At 41.7% G+C, this 15,948-nt stretch overlaps 1 protein-coding gene across 1 annotated transcript in view; it reads left to right on the top strand.

Moving 5' to 3' along the window:
- Positions 1 to 15,948, top strand: part of spon1a (spondin 1a) — a 374,574-nt gene that overhangs the window by 238,252 nt on the left and 120,374 nt on the right. The gene's annotated exons all lie outside the window — the stretch shown is intronic.

The raw sequence follows: 15,948 nt of genomic DNA on the forward strand, positions 1-15,948 counted from the left end.
AACCAGAGAAAGAGCACATGACGGTCTCGTGTCCACAGAGCCATCCGTTTAGAAATGGTCCGGTGGCTTGTGCCGCGTCGTCGCAGCTTGGAGCGCGGTGCGTCGAGCCTCCTTAAAGGGGTCCTTAAAGCTGTAGTAACAGTCCTTATTTTCTGTGAAGCCCGTAAAATTTTCACCGAAAGCCAGATAAATTTTTCGAATCGTTTCCAGCTGCCAGTCTCTAACAGCTTCTGAAAAAATTCTGATGGAAAAAAAGTCCTTTTCATTACGCCATTTCCAGACAATGAAAATCCGACGAGGGGGCGGGACCACTCCTTCCCAAGGCGTGCTCACAGGCGAATGACGTCACAGACAGGCGTGGAAAAACTCACGCATGCGCACGAGGGTTCAAGCATGTCTGACGTAAAAACATATGAATGAATTCCATATAGTTTTTGAAAAAAATAAAAAGGACCGTTATTTTATTGACAGACCTCGTATTTGTCAGGAACTGGGCCCGGTCAGGGCACTAAGCCCTTGATTTTCCTCTTTTCATGGTTTCCGTCTGCTTCAACATTGATTTTTCAGTAATTTTCATCATGAGTTATTCTGTCATGTTTTTCTTGTCACTTTGTTCTTTTTGTTATGATTCACTAGTTATTTCATTTTCATCATAGTTGTCCTCAGTTTCATCATAGTCATTAACAGTTATTCTCTGTTCTGTTTTGATTTGTCACTTTGTTTTCTGTTACTTTTTACTTTGGCCTTTCATTCTGTTTTAGTTGTCAGTCATTGTTTATTTAGTTATCACTTGTTCCTCTTGGTTATAATATCTGCTGTACTGTTATGTCAGGATTTGTTTTGGTTATTGTTTGTTCACAGCTTCTTCTTATGGTTGGTATTACTGCCTAGTTTTCTTTAGTCAGTTTTTGTTTAATGTCATTTTAGTATTTTGCTCCGTCTTGTATTCTAGTCCATGTTGCCAGTTCTTGTTTAGTCTAGTCCTCATGTTCCTGTTTGACTCCTGTTCAGTTGTAGCTCAGTTTTGTTTTTGCCTCTTGTTCCTACTTCACATCCTGCACCTGCTTTCATGTTCTTGTCTCACGCCCAGTTATTTATGTTCACTTCACATCCTGCACCTGTCATGTTTTTCTCTCACTTTAACTCTGTCTGATTTGTCTTCTTTCACTCACGCTCTGTGCACCTGTTCACATATCTTTGTCTTTTCTTCACTCCACCTTAAGTTGTCCTCCCTCACTGTCTTGCACAATGAAGTATCTTCGTTCACTAGCCACGCCTCCTTCTTGATTGTTCCTCACGTGCACCTAGTTAACTCCTGTCCTATTTAGTCTCCACCCAGCCACCACACCCTTGCTCGTTTGTTGTCTTTGCACACTTACCAGCTCTGTATCTAGTCCTGTTTTTGCCGTGTATCCAGATCCTGCTTTGTGTTTTTTGACTTTGCCTTTTACCTTGCCCATGATGTCTGTGTCTGCTCATGCCTTTGAACCCTGCTTGCCCATGACTGCGTTTTTGCTTGACCCTGTTTGTACTTCTGCCTCACCGACTGATCACTTGTGTGCCGAACCAGAGCCAGAATTAAAGACCACGATTTCTTCTTCATCCAGTAGTCCGAGACTTTGCATTTTGGGTCCAAACACTTCGGAAGCCTGGCACCCGCCGGGCGTGACAGTATTGTTAGTGGGTGAAAAGAGCAGATCTTCAACCTCTTTTGGTCATTTTGCAATTCTACAAAGGTGAAAATGCACTTACAAACTTATACAGCCAGTAAAAATAGTATTGTAATGAACATGACAGTACTTACGGTATGATGATGATGCTGGCCACAGAGAATCTGCTCAAATTGTGTTGGACTCTTTGTCCTGCTTCCCTCAATGTCATCCCATGATCAAGGACATGGTTTACAATAGTTGCCCAGATATCATCAGTAATGGTCATTCTTGGTCTTCCTCTGTCTCTTGCCCTTCCTCCTTCTCCACCACCTCTCAAACACACCTCTTCCTCCTCTGCCTCTCTCTATTTTTCTGTCCATTGTAGATGGATGCACATGTGCTACCTGTGCACTCTGAACTGAGAACAACAAAAAAAAAAGAGTGGATGAGTTTTGCAAATTGTGTCTGAGTACCTGAACAGTTTTTAAGTTTTGGCCAAAAGAATGATTTGAATGATGACTTTGTACCACAGAGAATTTGAATCAGAGAAGAGGGTTTAGTGTTTTATCAATAGAGAAAAAATGTATTCAATAAATCACTGAATACTTGGATTGGAGATAGAAATATATTACTTTTTATTGGTACCAATGTAGTATCAATAATAGCAATCATTGAACAAAAGTGGCATGACAGTTTTTCTGCTGTGTCTTATTGCTGATCTCAGAATCGTTCGACACTATCAGCAGGCACACCTAAGTTGCTTCTGTTATACTGAACCTCTCAAAATAGAGAGGTTTATTTATTTAGTTATTTAGGTCAGTGTTCTGCAGTCTGGAACATGAGAGGCATCTGGAGCATCAGAGCAACAGGGATTCAAAGGATTTTTTTTTCAACAGTATTACCATTTCAGTTGACATTTCAGAGAATTTCAAGAATTCTTTGAACTGTATCTTCAAACAGATATTTGAAAGACAGGCATCAATAAATACATAAATAACAGTGCTTTTTACCCTTTTAAATTAATTTTATTAGGAAATGGAGCGTGCTACACCCCCAACTTTCTAAAGTCTGGGTCTTTTAGTGAAGCTTAGGGCTAGTGCCTGGCGATCACCTCAGTATTTCTTGTTTTTCTTGTTGCTTAATGCTGACAAATTATACTGTATTTGATGTCTTTCTGATGCCTGATTCTGTTTTTTTTTCTCTCTGTTTGAGGTGCAGCTCCATCTAGAGATAGATGTGGTGTCTGTTTCTGAAGCTCTCCTGTCCTGTGCACCGGCAACATTTCCTGTATATTTATTTTGTGAATTGTTTTGTAAATTGTGTTTGTAGCATGGCCCAAGCACCCCTTTAAGTCTGGTCTGCTTGAGGTTTCTTCCTCAAATCATCAGATGGAGTTTTTCCTTACCACTGTCACCTGTGTGTTTGCTCTGGGGGTTGGTAAGGTTAGACCTTACTTGTTTGAAGCGCCTTGAGGCATCTTTGTGATTTGGCTCTATATAAATGAAAAAATATATACGAGGTCTATTAGAAAAGAAACCAACAGTTTTATTTTTTAGAAAAACTATATGGATTTGAATCACGTGTGATTACATCAGCCAAGCTTGAACCCTCGTGCGCATGCGTGAGTTTTTTCACACCTGTCGGTGACGTCATTCGCCTGTGAGCACGCCTTGTGGAAGGAGTGGTCCAGCCCCCTCATCGGATTTTCATTGTCTGAGAAGTTGCTGAGAGACTGGCGCTGTGCTTGATCAAAATTTTTTCAAGAACTGTGAGGCACATCCGAGTGGAGACCATTCGAGAAATTCAACTGGTTTTCAGTGTAAATTTTAACGACTGATGAGAGATTTTGGATTGTTTCTATTGTTGTAAGGACTTCCCACAGGAGCGGGACGTCGCGCCGTGCTCTGAGGCGACGTCGTCATCCTATCCTGTTTCAAGCTGAAAACCTCCAAATTTAAGCCTCTGTTGATCCAGGACGTCGTGAGAGAACAGAGAACTTTCAGAAGAGGTCGGAATCAGCAGTTTATCCGGACATTCCACTGTTAAAGGAGATTTTTTTAATGAAAGACGTGCGGACGGATTGGCGCGTCAGCTCGTAGCCGGCGCGGCGTGCCCGCCACAGGAAAAACACCTCCGTGTTGATAACCATTTGTAAAATCCAGGCGGCTTTTGGTGGCTTTCAGTTGAGTGAGTATCTGAGAAATTGTTTAACAGCAGGGCATGTTCCAACTTGTCCTTAAGGCTTCCAACGCAAGGCTTTTCCTGTGGTGGGCGCGCCGCACCGGCTGTGAGCCGACGTGCCAATCCGTCCGCACGTCTTTCATTAAAAAAATCTCCTTTAACAGTGGAATGTCCGGATAAACTGCTGATTCCGACCTCTTCTGAAAGTTCTCTGTTCTCTCACGACGTCCTGGGTCAACAGAGGCTTAAATTTGGAGGTTTTCAGCTTGAAACAGGATGACGACGTCGCCTCGGAGCACTGAGCGACGTCCCGCTCCGTGGGAAGTCCTTACAGCGATAGAAACAATCCAGAATCTCTCATCAGCCGTTAAAATTTTCACCGAAAACCAGCTGAATTTCTCGAATGGTGTCAACTCAGATGTGCCTCACAGTTTTTGAAAAAATTTTGATGAGGCACAGCGCCAGTCTCTCAGCAACTTCTCAGACAAAGGAATTCCGACGAGGGGGCTGGACCACTCCTTCCACAAGGCGTGCTCACAGGCGAATGACATCACCAACAGGCGTGAAAAAACTCTTGCACGCCCACGAGGGTTCAAGCTTGGCTGATGTAATCACACGTGATTCAAATCCATATGTTTTTTTTAAAAAATGATAAGGTCGGATACTTTTCTCACAGACCTCGTATATATTAAAAACAGATAAATACAAACTTAAATTTTTTTTTCTGGGTGAGAAGCCAAATTTAAAAAAAAATACAGTTGAGGAGAGTTTTAACAGTATTTTGGCTGGTTTCTTTGGCCTGCTCATCAATGGCTGATCAACCAGATTACATCTGTCAAAGGGAAATCTTCATTTCCCACAAGAAGCAACTCATCAAGACGCCACTTAGTTGTGAACAAAGTAAGGAGAAAATGCAGCCATTTAAACCTTGTGCCAAATTAGCAATAAAGATAAGAAATCAAACTTGCAACAAATTAAAATGGAAAATATTAGCACAAGAACAATGTGATGGAATGGACGTTTAAAAAAAAAGCAATCTCAAAGCATGCATTACCCTTGGTGTTATCCTGCCAAAGCAATTTTTAAGGATCATCCCCTAATCTCGCCTTGAGCCAATTTCATGGCTGATCTCCTCAGTGTGAGGGAGAACGACAGGTCACTTCTTCTCCAGCAGATTTGGCCTCTGGAGTTCAGAGGACTCTCAAAAGCAGCTATTCTCCTGCACTTACTGGTGCTGTTGCTGTTGTAGGTCAGAATCACAAAGAAGCAGAATTCAGAGTCTCACTCCTGCCAATCATTTCTACTTGTCATCAGCACTTGGACTGCCATAGTACTGGAATGGCACCTATGAGAATGATTTTGGGACAAGATCCATATGAATGCTGGATCCACAAAACTTTGTGAGTCCAAATAGTGAGTTAACCATTCATCCAATTAAAATGCATTTATTATGTCAAGTGGATCAACAACACCCTCAGAAATATATTTGTGCAGCATCTGATAGATCAAAGGTGTTTTTAAGTGAATCTTCTGCTGTAAAGCACTGTGAAATGTAGTTATACTGAAAGCACTACACAGAAAAAATTATTATTATTATTATTAACAATATTAATTACTATTAGTTTGGTTTGATTAGGAGAAAGGCTAATTACACTCACTGGTCACCACGATTTTTGTTGCATGTAGTTTTACATAGAGGTGGGCGGATCGATCCTAATATCGATAATATCGATACCAACGCTGGTATTGATATTGAACGATCCTCATGTAAAAAGATTGATACTCAAGCTTTTTTTTCTCTCCCCCATGCACTGACTGCTGTGCATGCAGATTCATCAAAGTCTACTCTCTGTCTGTAAGAGCAGTGGTGCGCTGTGTCACACAACACAGAGCAGTGCACCTTTGTATTGTGGTTTGTCAGCCCTCTACCTCAGGAGATTTTGTTTTAAGTTGTGTTAAGTGATAATTTTTTAAATAAAAATGTTGATTGTGATAATAAAGCATTTTGTTGTCACGTACAATGTTTGGTGAAATTCTATCCTAGGTCTTTTGAATCTTTTGGATCTATGAAGCTTGAAAAAGTATCGGTATTGGTATCGATATTGAGGATACTGGGCCTGTATTTACTTGGTATCAGATCAATACCAAACTTCCTGGTATCACCCACCTCTAGTTTTACAATGGATTTTGGGTATTTTGGGGATGCTGAATCTGAATCTTTTGTTAGTATTTGCCAATCACACAACGGTTTTAAGATATGAAGACATATTTCTCGTATCAGCACTGAAGCAAAAGCTGCAGTCTCACACACTTCTTTGGTGCCATATATAACGATATTACGGCTCTTGTTCATATTTCGCTAACCTGGTTTAAAAAAACTATGCTTTTGAAGCTGCTTTTGTGCATGATTAGTGGTGTCAAACTTGTGAGTGAATGAGCAACTTTTGCGTAATCCATCAATACAGAATATGCAGATTGCAAAAACACATGATGTAATAGAGGAAATCTGAGATATGAGATGAGATATACTTTATTGATCTCACAGTGGAGAAATTATGTTTACACTCCAGTTACCTCAGACAGTAATTAGTCCACAATTATTACTTGTTTACCGTAATAAAGGCACACATCAGAATTAAAGACAGCACATACACATTTGACAATGTTTATGTGCACTTAGTTTGAAGAAGTCCGTTATCTGAATTGAGGCAAATTGAGGCAACCCTGAGATGCGCTGCCATCAGCTTGGGGGGAAGAACGTGGGCTGCAGCTAAAACTGCACCACCCCCGCTGAAGGGGAAAGGAGTGACGTTAGCAGACGCCGGAAAGGGGAGTGTTGCTGGGGGATAGGAGGCAGGTGGGGGGAGGGAATGGAGCATGCTTCATTCCTGTGAAAAGCAGTTTATTGTCTTTGTGAGTTGAGATAAGAAACAGCCAAGGTTCCCCAGGCCGAAAAAAAATTCCTCTGGAGGAAAACAGTCAGGCAATTTGACCTTCAGGCTTGATAAGCCTGTAATGTTATGGTTTGAGCAGTGAAAAACACTTATTAACAGTTCCACTTGCACAACCAAATCCCAATTATGAATTAAGAATATTCCCAATTATGAATTAAGAATATTCACTGGCCTCTGAAATCTTCAACTTCAACTGCAAGGCACGCATCTGCTCCAAGATGTCATCCAATTTGCGTCTGAGTTCAAGAGACATCACAGTCTGAGAATGCACTGCCTTGACAACCTCGTTAATCATGACGGACAAGCGAGAGGCCGTGGTTCTTGATGCCGCCATCTTGCCAATTTTCCGGTAGATCAGGGCAGCACATAAGCCAGAAAGTACCAGCCCTGCTACCATGAGACCAAAAATGAATAAATCCTCGACGTCCTCAACAGAGAAAGGCGCCAAGCATGCCACATGCCAGGAACTCCAGGAGTCGAGAACATAGCCCGCAGGATACGTTCCATCTGGGCAGGTAGGATCCCCCGGTCCTGACCTTCTTGTAGAAAAAATGGTGTCAATAGCGTTCAGAGACCAGCTGATCAATTCCATGGTTAATCCAATAGTAGTCCAATAGATCCAGAATCCAATATAATTTGAGGAATTCATAGTCTGGTGAAGTAGGGACTTGAAGGTTAAAAGCAGAGAACAGAGATAAGGGAGAGTGGAGGAGATGCAACCGCCCTCGTCGGAGTACCAAGCTGGAAAAAAAAAAAAAAAAACTCTGCCCACTCCAGCCAGACCATTAAGGATCATAGCAACTCGGATGCCTTTAATCACATCCAAATCTGAGCTCAGATTTGGATTCAGCACCCCCAAATTACCCTAAATCAGTTCTCAATGTTCATGCAAGAAAGAAATACATTTTTTTATTGACCAGTGTTATGCATTAAAGCGGCCAGAAGTAGAGTTACTATTTAAGAATGACTTCAAGTCTTGTGAATCAGGCAGGAAGCTGGAGTCAGTGGAAAAGCCTGCATAGACATGGTGGAAAGGTGCTTCACAAACACAAAAAAGCCCCATGTTCAGGTATAATTATGACTTTCTTGCCATGAGGTAACAATCCTAACTAGTTCCCCTTTCTGCCATTTCAAAACACACACACATTTATACATTAGAGATGCAGCATTGTTGCAAGCCCATAGTTCTATATCATATTCTGATGGGCCTGATTTGCCCACATTTGTGTTGTGTGTGACGGCACCTTAAGAATTTATTGAAAGCCAACAGTGCTATGCAACTTTGCCCATATTCAAACAAGTTTTGCACAAGAGTACAAACATGCAATCATGGATAAACTTTTTTTTAAAATACAGTGCAGAATTGAGTTCACATTAGTTACCTATGCATGAAAGCGCATCTAAATACAATGGAGAAATATGTTTTTGAGGAAAACAAATTAAAAAGTTTAATTATATGGCTGCAACACTGCACACGCTCTGACTGCCTGATTTACCATGAATTACCATGTTACCATGACAATCGGTCTGGAACGTGTACCACATATCACATTTGTTACAAATCAGAAAGCTAAAAACACAATTAGAAAAATCAACTCTGACGTGAACATACTCCATAAATATCTAAACAACATCAGAAAAAACACAGATTGAAAGCTTACCAGATAATGACCGAACCATCTGTTAGCAAGTTCTTCATGGAGGTGAAGCAAACAGGTCTGACTATGAGCTGCTAACAGCTTTCATATTCAGGTGATACCAAGTTTGTGCGTTTATCTATAGTAGCCATAGAATAAACAAATTTATGAACCTCGCTTGCTTGGTCTTTTGCACGGACCTCACTAATGCTCGGTCCGTATTTACACCTCGGTCTGATATTTTCCTGTACAGACCTCATGCTCAAGAATCCATTAGTATCCCTAATACACACTTTTGTGCGTGTGTGTATTAGGGATTTCTGTATTTGGGATTTCTGTGTGGAGTTTGCATGTTCTGCCCGTGTTTGCATGGCTTCCCTCTGGGTGCTCCAGCTTCCTCCCAAATCCAAAGACATGCAGGTTATATTAGGTGGATTGGAAAATTTAAATTGTGCATGCAGGGGAGAATCCTGGCAATATGTGGCCCTGCGACAGACTGGCATCCTGTCCAGGGTGTACCCTGCCTCATCCCGTATGGCTGTTGAGATAGACCCTTAATTGGAGTAAGCAGTTGAAGATGAGTGAGTGAATGATTTAAAAAAAAACTATTATGTAATGAACCAAAAGAGGACCAGACGGCTACGAAGGAGCTGATAATAGGCAGGAATGCTGAGGACAGAAAAATGAAGTTAAACCAGCAACCAGAGAACAAGGAATCAAACATGTTCATTAGCAGATGAGCTAAGGCCAGGTACCACACAGACCATGCTGATATTCTGGCATCTGTGGAGAAGAACAACTGGGGTTTATATATAGTGCAGCAGATAAGTGAAACAATCATGCAAATGGTGATAAAAGCATCAAATTCGGCAGAAATACTCCTTAGACACTCCTCTTTTGAAAAAAAATGATTGGCCACTTCACTTTTCAATAGGTGGCCAACTGAAGAATTACACAGAGGTCAAAATTTAAAGATGCTCCAATCATATTGAAAAATATTCCACATTATTTGCCTGATCATAAAGATTCCAAAAAGGTATAGTTTGGACCATCTGTGACTGAATTCTATGGAGTTACGGGATAAAAACAGCAAGAATGATGACAAAGGTCAGTGTAATTTTGTACAGGGGTCAAAAGTTAAACTTGCCCCAATTTTGGTAAAAAGTGATGCAAATTATTGGTTGAGCTAATAGGATTAATAAATGGAATAGTGTTGACAGTGTTGAATGCTTGGTCTCCAAAGTAATGGTCAAACAAGGTCTACGTCTATTGGATTCTATGACATGTGACATATTACCCCATAACGTGAAAGTAAGGATGATACATGGTCCAAACTATTCCTTTTTAGAACAGTGTTAACTCAACTAGTAATTTGCATCACATTTCACCAAAATTGGAGCAACTTTAACTTTTGACCCCTGTACAAAATTAAACTGACCTTTGTCACCATTCTTGCTGTTTTTATCCCATAACTCCATGGAATTCAGTCACAGACTGTCCAAACTATACCTTTTTGGAATCTTTATGATCAGGCAAATAATCAGGAATATTTTTTCAATATAATTGGAGCATCTTTTAATTTTGACATCTGTGTAATTCTTCAATTGACCCCTACCTGACCACCGATTGAAAATTCAAGTGGCCAATCAGTATTTTCAAAAGAAGATTGTCTGAGGAGTATTTCTGCCGAATTTGATGCTTTTATCACCATTTGCAGGATTCCCCTCTAAATATTCTTTTATCCGCTGCACTAATACAGGTGTAGGTGACTGTAGACAGGTGTGCTGAATCAGCTCTATGATGCGGCACCTGGAGGAACAGGAAGGGAGGGGAAGCAGAGCAGACCAAGGCAGCAAAACACAATCAAAACCTTTGGACTAAATTATTCACCTGACTTTGACAAATGTGCCCTTGTTCTACTGGGTGACTGACTTGCAAGAAATACTGTATTATTGTTAGACGTTAGGGAGATGACTGACTTAGGGAGTTATGTCTGGTAGCCATATAGTGATTACTGGCAGCAAAAATGTCATGCACAATGAATCATCGTATTAGGAGGAATTTCATGAAACTTGGAACAAGTCCTTATTATGGGTTGGTAATACGCATATTATCATATCGTTCAAGTTGGGCACATTTTACCAGAGTTGTGACCCTTGATTAACAAATCTAGTTTCAAGAGTGGGTGCCTGAATTCTGAAATTATGTCCTCTCACATTTTTCATAGAAATTTTGGGAAACTTGGTAGAAGTCCTTGTTATAGGTTGGTAATACATGTATTGTAATATTGTACAAGATTGATACATTTTGACAGCGTTACGGGCCTTGATTAGCAAACCTAGACACTGCCATCAATTTGACCAGCTAACGCTTAGCCTAGGCTCGTGTGTCGTATGTCACATTGATAAAGTGAGGAACCTTGGGGTAATTTTTGATCTTACATTGTCCTTTGATGTCCACATTAGCGATATTATGAGGACTGCTTTCTTCCACCTGCGAAATATACCTGCGAAATGTCCCACCCTGTCAATGGCTGATGCTGAGATCCTGATTCATGCATTTGTTTCTTCTAGATTGGATTACTGCAGTCCAGCCTTAGGGGTCTCCAATTGGTTCAAAATGCTGCTGCCAAACTTTTGACAGGAAGCAGAAAGTTTGATCACATTACACCCATTTTGGCATCTCTTCACTGGCTTTCTGTCCTTGTGAGACCAGATTTTAAGGTTCTGCAACTAAACTATAAAATTGTTCACGAATTGGCACCTCCCTACTTAGCTGACCTAATTGAACCCTACGTACCGGCCCGGGCTCTGCGTTCTCAGGGTGCAGGACTACTTTGTATCCCTAGGGTGAATAAAAAGTCTGCTGTCATAGAGCTTTCTCTTATCGTGCCCCTGTTCTGTGGAATGATCTCCGTGCGCCAATAAAACGGTCAGATTCTGTAGAGACTTTCAAGTCCAGACTTAAGACGCACTTTCCCTTTCGTATGGCTAGCATACTGTCATAGTATGTTACTATGCTTTCTTTTTTTTTTAATTCATTTTATAAGGAAACAGAACTGGCCTCAGCCTGAACTTTATCTAAAGTCTGGGTCTTTTAGTGAAGCTTAGAGCCTCATGGCCGGTGATCACCTTAGTATTTCTTGTTTTTCTAGTAATGCTGACAAATTATACAGTATTTGTTTTCTTTCTGCTACCCAATTCTGTTTTTTTCTCTTTGTTTGAGGTGTGGCTCCATCCAGAGATGGGAGTGGGTGTCTTCTTCTGCAGGCCTCCCATTCTGTGCACCAGCATGGGGGGCCTGCACCAGCATATTTGTTTTGTAAATTGTTTTGTCAATTATGTCAGGAGCATGGCCCAAGCAGAGGGTTACCCCTTTGAGTCTGGTCTGCTTGAGGCTTCTTCAAATCATCAGAGGGAGTTTTTCCTTACCACTGTAACCTCTATGCTTGGTCTGGGGTTAGTAAGGTTAGACCTTATTTGTGTGAAGCGCCTTGAGGCAACTTTGTTGTGATTTAGCACCATATAAATAAAATAAATTGAAATTGAATTACAGAGGGAGGACAGCGAGAAAGGCACTAAGATATAAGAAACTGGTAAAAGCTCACTGCATCTTGTGCAGTAAGAATTTTTCTCTCCCTGGAAAAATAAATATTGTGCTTTTCAAACACGATTTCACAAAAGATTTTTTTTATTAATGTAGGCTACCTATCATTGGAAAAACATTACTGTGGCTTTTAATGGATTTACAGGATTTCACACAATAAAAGTTGACTTTTATATTAATGCAGACTTTTTCTTTAATTGCAAAAAATACATTGTGGCTTTTAATGGATTTACAGGAATTCACACAAGAATAAGTGACTTTTTTTTACTATAAAGTATGTTATTTAGATTTTATCATAATTTTCAAAATATTCTGCAAGCTTTAGCTGTGGTTTTGGAATGCTCTAACAGTATTTTCAGTCTTCATGAATTTCATGTAGTTTTATTGTTCTGAGTTGATGCATAATTTGGTTTACAATTAAAAGGAAAATCATTCCAGGTCCTACTTCCACTTCATATTCTGTTATTTCAACATTATCATTGACAGTTCAAATGAACAGTTGAATCTAGGAAAATTTAAATATATGGTTCTTTTGAGATTTTTTTTTTATTCCAGTAAATCACAAGCAGATTACAGTTTGAAATCAGTCACTTAATAGCAATACTTTAAAATTCAACAACTACAAACATTTAAGATAAAATGCAGCAACACAGCATCTGTAATTGACAAATGCTTCCTTTGTATGTGCTATGTGCAGTTTTCCAACTGTGTCATTCTGTGCGAGGCCCTTTTATTGTGTAAAAAAAACAAAGATAAGGGTGGGGGCTACATGAGTTCACGGTTACAACATATGCTATTAGTCATGTGCAGATACATTTGCAATCAACTGAATCATTCCGATCTTAGGTACAGAGTGAGTGGTTTTGCTGAAGCTTGCTAAACGTCAAACCGTAAACAGGCTGACCTGGCTCCTGTTTGTAAACAGTTTGCAGAATTTAATATACAAAATGAGCAGATGTAATAAAGGATAATAAATGATAATCATGTTTGTACAGTACATTTTATCTAACAGACAGTCTCTGTCTTCATGCTTTGTGTGACATTAAATGGCAGATTTGTGTTCGGTGGTTGAGTTTGTGAGACCTCCACAGCAGTCACACCTCTGTTTCAGCTGAGAGCAGTAACGTTTGGGAAATATAACAATCCAGAATTTTGTGAACTTTGGAAAATATAACAATCCAGAATTTTGTGAAGTGCAAATTCAAAGTAGTCACATTTACGAAAAGATCTAGATGTACGACAGTTTTTAATACCGGCGGCACACGCAGGCTAAATCATCAAGGTGTGACAGGGCAATGCCTTGCCCACCTCTTTAATCATGACGGACAAGTGAGGGGCCGTGTTTCTTGATGCCGCCGTTTTGCCAATTTTCCAATAGATCAGGGCAGCACATAAGCCCTGCTACCATAAGACCAAATATGAATAAATCCTAGATGTCCTCAATGTTGTGTGGGCCGCCGAAGAGGAGGTACTGCTGGCTCACCACCACCGGATGGCGCCCTGCTTGGAGTGCGGGCTTCAAGCACAAGAGGGCGCCAGAACCACTGGGAGTGACAGCCGTCAATCATCCTCAACACCAGCTGTCACTCATCATCTCACCATCACCATAAAGGCCGGGTGGCGACTCCACCTCCTCGCCGAGAAATCTCCTACGATACAAGGTAATCTCTCTGCTGATTTATACGTCAAATAATAATCTGATCTGTTTTGCAGCTGTTTTTTCCTGGTGGTATTTCCTTGACTGGATTTTCGGAGCTGCACGTGTGTATGATTGGAGGTGGAGGCTCTCCCTCCACAAGAATCAATAATCAAGGTTGCTGGGTGTGAGGATTCACACTCACTACCTTCTGTTTTTTCTGCCAGCAGTACCAGGGCCGACAACGGAGGACAGAGACCACCTGGGGACTCGGGGCTTGGCGGCTTCGGTGTTCTTCAGGCCGTTGGTGGTAGAAGCGGTGTGGGTCCCGGCTCTTCGTTCATCTGAGGTCTCCTATCTTCGAGCCTGCCCGCAATCCTCTTGTGTGTGATTGGCAGTACCTTTGTTTATTTTACGTTGTGTTCTTGTGCAACATTAAATTGTTACTCCTTCCCTTATCCATTGTCCGTTCATTAGCGCCCCCTGTTGTGGGTCCGTGTTACGACACTTTCCCAACACTCAATGGAGAAAGGCACCAAGCATGCAATATGCCAAGACCCCCAGGAGTCGAGAACATAGCCCGCAGGATGCGTTCCAACTGGGCAGGTAGGATCCCCCGGTCCTGACCTTCTTGTAGAAAAGATGGTGTCAATAGTGTTCAGAGACCAGCTAATCAATTCCATGGTTAATCCAATAGTAGTCCAATAGATCCAGTATTCCAATATAATTTGTGGAATTCACAGTCTGGTGAAGTAGGGACATGAAGGTTAAAGCAGAGAGCAGAGATAAGGGAGAGTGGAGGAGATGCGACCGCCCTCGTCAGAGTCCCAAGCTGCAAGAATAATACGGTCATTTACTCACGAAAATAAGTTTGGTGTCATTATTAGTCCACGGTTCAAATGACGTGTTCAGTTCAAATCTGAGGCAAACATTTTTCTTCTTCTACTAAAGTGGATTAGAACTTTTTGTGGTACACAGCACCAACTACTGGACAGGAGGAACCTAGCAATTAAAATGACTCACTGATTTCAAAATGCAGCTCTTTTCAACCAGACGTGCTGTGCCGTGACATGTTAGTCATCTGTGTCTAATCAGATTTCAGAGGAGTCCAGTGCAACCCTGGCCTCGACTCTTGCTCCACCCAAGCCATTTGACATTTCCTGTTTCACTGTGGACTCAAAATGTGGTACTTCCTGTTTGATTGTGAACTTGCCAGTGAGTTTTCTGAGACACTGAGATTCCATGGGATCTCGTTTGTCAATCCAGGAAGTGTTGATCCAGGAAGATTTTGACATTTGACATATCCTGTTTCACTGTAGACTCAATCTTTGGTACTTCCTGTTTGGGAATCCCTGTACCATAGAGTGAGCTTTAGAAATTAATAAGAATAAATGGTAACACTTTACTTGAAGGCATCGTCATAACACTGACATGACACTGTCATAACTGTTATATGACACAGTCATGAAGGTGTCATAAACATTGTGTCAATGTCATAAATATTTATGACTGCGTAATTAAGTGTCATTCAGTTTTTGTTGGCATACAAATGAAGACCAAAAAGGCCAAAGACAACTTCTTGTCATGTCAGTTTGATAAAAGTTGTTATAATCAAGACAACCCAAAAAAAAACAATGTCACTGCAGGGCTGCTGCTCCTGTAGGGGGGTGGTGGGGGACATCGGGTGGCCATTGTCCCTTTTCGTGTGGGAGCTTTGTCTGCTTTGCCATTGGGGGCTGGGGTCTGGTACCTGTGTGGGGGGCGGTGCCTGTCCCTGGGGCTCTGCGCATATGTGGCCCTCCGTGCCCCTGCCTCTCCCTTTGGATTTGTAGGGCCCGCCTGTCTCCCTCTGGCTCCTCGGTTGCCCCTCCCACCATTGTGTCTCATCTCACACCTTACCTGGTTGGGGAACTCCCCGGCGGGGTCGCACATCCTTCACCTGCTGCCTGACCCCCTGTCCCGCCTGTTTGTTTGTTCTTCCCCTGGGCTTCTGGTGCTCCTCCGGGACTGCCTGCCTCCTCCCCATCTCGTGGTTACCCTGTCACCTCCCTTGGGTCTAGGGTGGGCTGCGAGGTCCGGTGGGGCCGGTGTGTGTGGCCCGCTCCCTGCACCATTCCTCTCCACGTGCACACGTGCCACTGGACACCTTTGCTGAAAGTTTGCTGGCAGTGGGCCAAGCAGGCACACCATGCGTCAGACACAGGCTTTCCAGCGAACTTTAATTTCTTTTTTGTTTTTTGCTCACTTCAGGAGCACAACACAACTCTGTACACTGTGATGTC

This window comes from Thalassophryne amazonica, chromosome 2, assembly GCF_902500255.1.
Source record: "Thalassophryne amazonica chromosome 2, fThaAma1.1, whole genome shotgun sequence".
NCBI classification, from domain to species: Eukaryota; Metazoa; Chordata; class Actinopteri; order Batrachoidiformes; family Batrachoididae; genus Thalassophryne; species Thalassophryne amazonica.